Raw genomic sequence first — 6750 nt, 5'->3', positions numbered from 1 at the left:
GCTAAAGATACTTTATCTGTGACTTCCATAGCAAAGTAACATTTGGTTCGACTCAGTTCAGCCAAGTAGCCACTTCCAACGTCTCCACAAGCCAACCTTTTCCAGCAGTCTGAAATGGTTCAAACAATAAGCTACCATGTTTAGATCAGACAGCTTGGATAGCCTAATCAATAAACTAAATAAGAGACGGAAAATAAAACTGAACAAACTCAAGAACAAATTAATGAATTAGTGGCAAAGATCTGAGAAGCAAAAACTGAAAGAAGCCCAGTTCTATCAGCTGCAGATAGACTTTAGGTTCCACAGTTAACTTCTCAAATCATGTGCCACAGTGAAAGAAATTTGAATCATGCAACAAGACTTTAAATGTTCTCTGTCATACAATGTTTAAGTTTTCCGCCTAAATCAATGTATCATTTAAATGCGACAGTAAAGTAGAAAAATTACAAGCTCCAGCAGAAACAAATTTTAGGCCCTCCTTCTGGACTTTTTAGGATATACAGTAGCATCTAGAGATGCATATCTAGAAACTAAAAGTTTCATAGTCATTTCTTACTTCCACTTCCATCATTTTTCATACTTTAGTCTTCTCAGGCAAGGCTTTTGCTTACCTCCCTTCCCAGCCTTCTATTCACAGCTGACCAAAAGATTCTACTTCTGAAATTCTTACCAGTTATATCTTGTTTTCGTTACCTCATAATTAGTTATATTAAGTTGTTATATCTTATTATTTAATCCTAATAACAAATTCTACACGGAAACAGGCTCTCTACCTCCCAAAGGTATGGGTAGTCTGCGTACACAATACTTCTCCCCGAACCCCAGTTGTGAGATTTCACACCGGGTATGTTGTTGTTGATGTCGTACGACTTCTCCGCAAGTAATAATACATAAATTGTCGCAACAATGGTACAGTTAGAAACAAAACTAAATTAGGTACTACTATGAAGTTCAAAAAGAAAGGCACGTCAGATTCTCGTGTACAGGAGATATCCTCATATTTGGAGATATACTGAATCTGGAAAAACAGTAGCAACAACCTTAGTGGATCTCCTTGTTAAAGAAATATACTCCTGCATTTATGAACATTTAGCTTGCAAATAATGGAAAGCGTCGTGGTGTAAGATAATTTCAAGAAGAAAACTAAGGTATTCTCCAAGAAGTATGTAAGGAAGAGGAGGCATCTTTGTCTTCTTTTAAGTTGCAAAACCAGTTAGGAAGAAATCAAGAAAGACATTATTCAATGATATTTGAGTGGAGGACATAATTAGAAAGTGGCACTAAAAAGCACCAGCTCTTACTGGTAGAACATTTTGATATGGAGAAGAAAGATGAACATAAACGGATAATATTCTTACATGGTTTCATTGAAAAAGTCGCCTTTTTTGTAAAATTCTAAGTGTCTACAGATATATATCGTATGGCTATCCAGCAGATTTAACTCTTACATGGTTTAATAAAAAAAAAGTCGCCTTTTGTGTAAAGTTCTATAAGTGTCTACAGATGGCTATCATAAAGTATATTCGTAAGAACACATCTATTTGAATCATATTAGGTAGGCAGACAACTTACTACGCAAGATAAATATTACTCGGAAAAGATAAAGAGCTAAAAAAAAAAAAATGAAAAATTCAATTACCATATCACTCGAAGGTTTTATCTCAGAATATTTTTTCATTATCTGTCCATAGTTGTTAGATACTCACCTCATAAGACTATTTAACGTCCTCCAATGAGCAGTTAGCAGATAAAAGCTAGCACATAAATTCCATGCCTACATTAGGTAAAGGATAAGTTAGATCAAGTAAAGTGTCTGCTATTCTATTCCTGGCAGGCTATGGGGAAAACATGCTATTACTTGCAAGATGTAAATATAGCTAATATAGAAAAGGTAACTCCAACTGATGGCAAAGACCAAAAATAATGAGGTACAGAAAGATACTTATTGAATAGAATTTCAAAAGTTAAGAAGTGCAAATAAATGAATAATAGCAGAATTAGAATTACCCAGGTATCTGTTAGTTTCAAGTTTTTCAATATTCATTTTCTTGAAAAAGCCAATTGGTGTCTCTATTGCCAATAGTGGCATAGTCATGACTATGAAAAGTTAGCTAGCAACACAAAATTCATTTGCAGCTGTAATGGTTCCTTCCCTCAGAAAATATTACTTCACTAATTTCAAGCTGTCTGATAAGTCGAGGTAGATTTCTTCATGTGCTTTTCATTGGGATGAAGCAATTACCAAGACTCGAAATAGAATTTACTGCAGTCTTTCATTTTTGAATCTTGAGAACCTTACAAATGATGAATACCTAATAATAGACTAATACATTTATGTACCCCTTACTTAATCAACTTTTGCCTTTGCGAAGCTATAAGTCAGTCAAATTTGTCGATGATTAACGAATTTTTATTTATTTATAGAACTCTTTGATAGAAAAATTCAAGATACTCGATATCACAAGTATATTTAATACACAATTATCATAGAAGAAATCATTACATTGAAAAATAGAAAAGAGAAGCATATTATTTTACCTCAACATAAAAAGAGTTACTTTGTTGACAGTTTTGTCACGTTATGTTGTTGCCATCTTGCAACCATTTCCTCGTAAATAACATGCCAATGTGCCCCGGACCAGTAGGAACCTTCCACTCCTTTCATATGCTATAAATATCAAAATTTCAATAAATGAAATATCACGACCATTAATATTAAAATTAAAGCAACTTGAAAAAACACTTTTAACTTAATGGGGAAGCAAAAGGTTCATTCTCTAACCTCTTAATATGAGCTGTCTGCAGTTCTGCGGGTTCACCAGGGTTGGGAGAGTCCGGGGCCGGTTGGTTGGCACTGGCTTCGGAATTAGGAGGGGAACTGCTTCGAAATAAATCACCAAATAAATCAGTCCACCTAAAGCCCCTTCCACTAGCGCCCTCACCTGATCACCTGATCCTGAGCCAGAGGCCCCGGCCCGCCTTTCGATCGATACACAGTTGAGGAGTCCGATCACGAATGCTACAGGTGTGGGAGCGATCCTGGTCAGGGAAGGCTAAGACTGCGCCCTATCAAGCAGACATGTGTCTGGACGACAACAAAACATATACTATCACCTCGGTGCTGCATAAATCATGGGGCGAGTCATGGGCCCATCTTATTCATTAACGTATAATAACTTAATTATAGAAGCACATACTGCCAGGAAAAACAAAACAGAAAAATTAAATTTCACTTGCTAAGTTCTAGATATGACACACACAAAGTTAAATTTGACGGTAGATCCCCAACTAAGGCGTGTACAAAGAATTGAGCAAAACGTTGAACTATCATATCATATCATGGTTAGGAAAAGATGACTGGTGACCATATTTCTGTGGTATGTGATCTCTTTGACCTACACTTTCATCTCCTTTCTCTATGGAATTATAAACATTACTACCTGTTTAAGTCGGACTTACATTTCTATCACTAAATTGACTTCACCTATATTAGCCACCTTCAAGAAGACATTATAGTAAATACATTGATGCTAATGATTTTTTAAATCGAAGCACTTTGTAGAACAGCCTCTTGTGTGAAATAGAGAAGCTCCTAAAATACAGCGGGCTAGGGCTAGATATTAAGAATGACAGAAAGCAATCTACAAGCATATCATTCAATTCCTATATTCACGAAGAATCAAGTTTTTATTAGACCTTTATGAGCTCTTCCAGTCTGTCAAAACACTCTGTCAAAACGATTAATTTTTAATTAATTTGAATGAAACTTAACCATTGAGCACAATAAGCAATGCAAGTTCCGAGCATTTCCTATTCTTTGTGCTGCTTTAAACTAAAGACTAAGTAATATTGCATTCAAAGCAAAGCAGAATGATGACAATGAGATCAACTTACTTGGGATGCTTCTTAAACCACCCCAAAATGTTTTGGTGTGCTCTTCAGCAGATTTGACAGCCACTTCATCTTTATTTTTGTACCTCATAGACCAGCCATGTGCAACCTCGGGAAAAATCTTCAGAAAAGCATCAACCTGCATTAGATTACCATAAACACCCCATTCATCCTCATTAGCTGATACATAGTGGCAATGCATTTCAAATCCTATTAAACATCTGTTGAACGCTAACCAAAACATAAGATACCATTTCTTTTGTAGTTGTAATTTTAATAGTATTGACTGGGAAACCATCGGTAGAGATTAATTTCATTAGCTTAAACCAGGAAAATCTATTCTTGTTGAAGTTTATCATCTGTATATCTTCTATGATGTGATGTCCAGTTGAAACCTAAAACATTTCAATTACCAAAATAATCATCAATTTTCTTTCAGGCATATCATCAAGCACCTTAGATTTATCTGTATCATGTTAAGTAAACTAAGAATTAAAACAATTAAATAACTGGGCAAAAAGTAAAAATACAGCCATTAGGAAACAAACTATCGCTAACTATAAACCACTCTTATAGCATTTAGATTTAGATATAAAAGACCATGAAAGTATGTTCATCGATATTGTCACGACCTAATCTTCCAACGGCAAGTTTGATACTTCAGAGCAGTGAAGGAGAAAAAGAACTGCAGTTCAGGAAGTGAATAAACTTTAAGAAAATATTTGTTCAAAACAGATAAATTACTGACATGCACATAAATCCATCCAAAAAAAAAGTTACCAACAAAGAAGTGCAATTAACAAAAGATTAATCAGACAAAAAACTTACCAGAACTTTGAGCCGAGACCATAAAAAATTAGAACCAAAAGGGAGAATCTATGAAATAAATCAATAGAATGGAAAAACTTTGAAAGAAATCCATTGAAGACCACAAAGAGGCAGAAGGTAGACAGGTGCCTTCCCAAAAACGAAAATTGATGCATTTTATACGTGTTTCTTATAAAATAAAGGGTAAATAAATTCAATCACTAAGTCCAATCTTATGAACCAACCTGCCGTGGCCATAAGAAAGAACTGAGAAAAAATTAAGAAAGAAAATGAAAAAGAAAGACATAGAGAAGACGGTCAGAGAAGCAAAGCGTACCATGGAATCGTAGAATTGAGAAATGGAAAGACAAATCCCAAATTTCAGCAATTTGGAATAGGCTATCAGGAAGAAGACGATGAAGAGTCTAGATGATATCAAATTTGTGAAATCTATTGAAGCATTAGACTCCCAAATTTGCCCTTGAAAATTTCCGAAATTCCAAAATTGCCCTTGTTCGCTCATGTTCGTACCCCCAACTCCCATTTCTATAATAGTAGAGACTAGATGGGCATGGCCTGTGCTCAATATTTTACATTTTCAAGCGGTATTCAATCTTTGGATGCCTGCATAGTCATTTGATCAGGAAGGATAGCAGTAAAGAATGGAAAGAGTAGCACGTGGAGAAACATAAAGCTAATTGGGTTAAAGCTAGCAGATGCCATATATGTAAAATGGTTGATACGTAGCATATGCCATAATACAACGTATAGAGTAAATATGCCATAATACAACGTATAGAGTAACAGTTACTCAATAGAAATTGCATCAGGTATCGTACTTACAAAGCTGTATTTAGGGGTTGAATGTCAAATGAGATTCAATTCAAGTTGTCAATATCAGCAAAGTACTAATTCCAACACTTAATTAAGGAGAGAACCTTCAAAATTGACATACATGTTGAAGATACAACAACACAAATATACATATTTGCAGATAAAGTGATGCCAACGTATGTCTAGATATATTAGCTGCTTCTTTTTGCTTCCTGTCATTTGCAAGGTTGTCTCCTTGCCTGCATTGTTGAACAGCTCAATTAATTTGTAAAATTTGAAGGGGGAAAAAAAAAAAAAAGGAATGGGGTTAAAAGAGAAGATGTGTATCCATGAAACATAATTTTTTTTGCAGAAACTAAATAAAGAATGGGTCCATCTCTTAGACAAAATTGATGCCATTATAGTAACAACTGCTCACATGCATGTACAAAAGCAATTTACCGAAAAGGCAGATACGTCAAAAAAATAAAATTCAACAGCAGTTAGTCCGTGAACTAAAAAAAAAATAAAAAATTGTAGCAGCAGTTGGTCCATAAAACAGTTGAGAGAGAGTCACATATATTAACATTAGCTTCCAAGTACTAACTTAGAAGGCAAATACTTGTCTTTTAAATGGTAAAGGTATTATAAATTAGCAGGCGAATGTATATAGAACTGCACAATCAAGAATCAATAAATCTACGCACAAATTTTGTTAAATCAAATGATCCTGAGGGATCCTTGTCAATTGTCAAAGTGAATGCCTATAATAGAAAGCCCTCCTCACTGCCTATAATAGAAAGCCCTCCTCACTCCAGGCTTCAGCTTTTCCATAAATCGAAAACCTAAGTAAATTGATAAAATATTGGGTTCAAAAAGTAAAAATAATGGCAATGACAATGAGTTGTTAACTTCAAGGTGTAAGACCAAGTCTCATGAGATAATTATGTCAAATAAGCCTCAATTTAAATCTACGTTTTGTATTGTCTCGATAACTCCACTATACTTCAATCCCAACAACTTAGGGTGCCCTACATGATCATATTGTTCTAATTAAACTCATCTCGATAACTCCAGTGAAGTTCCAGGAGAACTGACATACATACAAAATAAAAAAAAAGGAATGACCAGACTCGTGCAACGTTATCTACCTATTCCACACACATTGACGACATGATGCTACTCAGCCCCTTAATGAAGATTCTTATTGGCTAAAAACCGCATCATAAAATGATCATG

General features: G+C 34.9%; 2 long non-coding RNA genes across 2 annotated transcripts; both read right to left on the bottom strand.

Moving 5' to 3' along the window:
• Window positions 1-880: 880 nt before the first annotated feature.
• Window positions 881-2808, bottom strand: LOC132043364 (uncharacterized). Its single transcript, XR_009411783.1, has 4 exons — window positions 2783-2808; window positions 2539-2668; window positions 1707-1774; window positions 881-1073 (listed from the first exon to the last, which is right to left on the bottom strand). It is a non-coding gene; the product is annotated as an uncharacterized LOC132043364 (long non-coding RNA).
• A 269-nt stretch (window positions 2809-3077) lies between these two features.
• On the bottom strand, window positions 3078-5089 carry LOC132043365 (uncharacterized). The gene is made up of 3 exons (XR_009411784.1): window positions 5036-5089; window positions 3895-4030; window positions 3078-3121 (listed from the first exon to the last, which is right to left on the bottom strand). It is a non-coding gene; the product is annotated as an uncharacterized LOC132043365 (long non-coding RNA).
• Window positions 5090-6750: the final 1661 nt, after the last annotated feature.

Source organism: Lycium ferocissimum, unplaced genomic scaffold, assembly GCF_029784015.1.
Source record: "Lycium ferocissimum isolate CSIRO_LF1 unplaced genomic scaffold, AGI_CSIRO_Lferr_CH_V1 ctg23323, whole genome shotgun sequence".
Lineage (NCBI taxonomy): Eukaryota > Viridiplantae > Streptophyta > Magnoliopsida > Solanales > Solanaceae > Lycium > Lycium ferocissimum.
The sequence above is the reverse complement of the archived record's forward strand: the minus strand, read 5'-3'. Positions and strand labels throughout refer to the sequence as shown.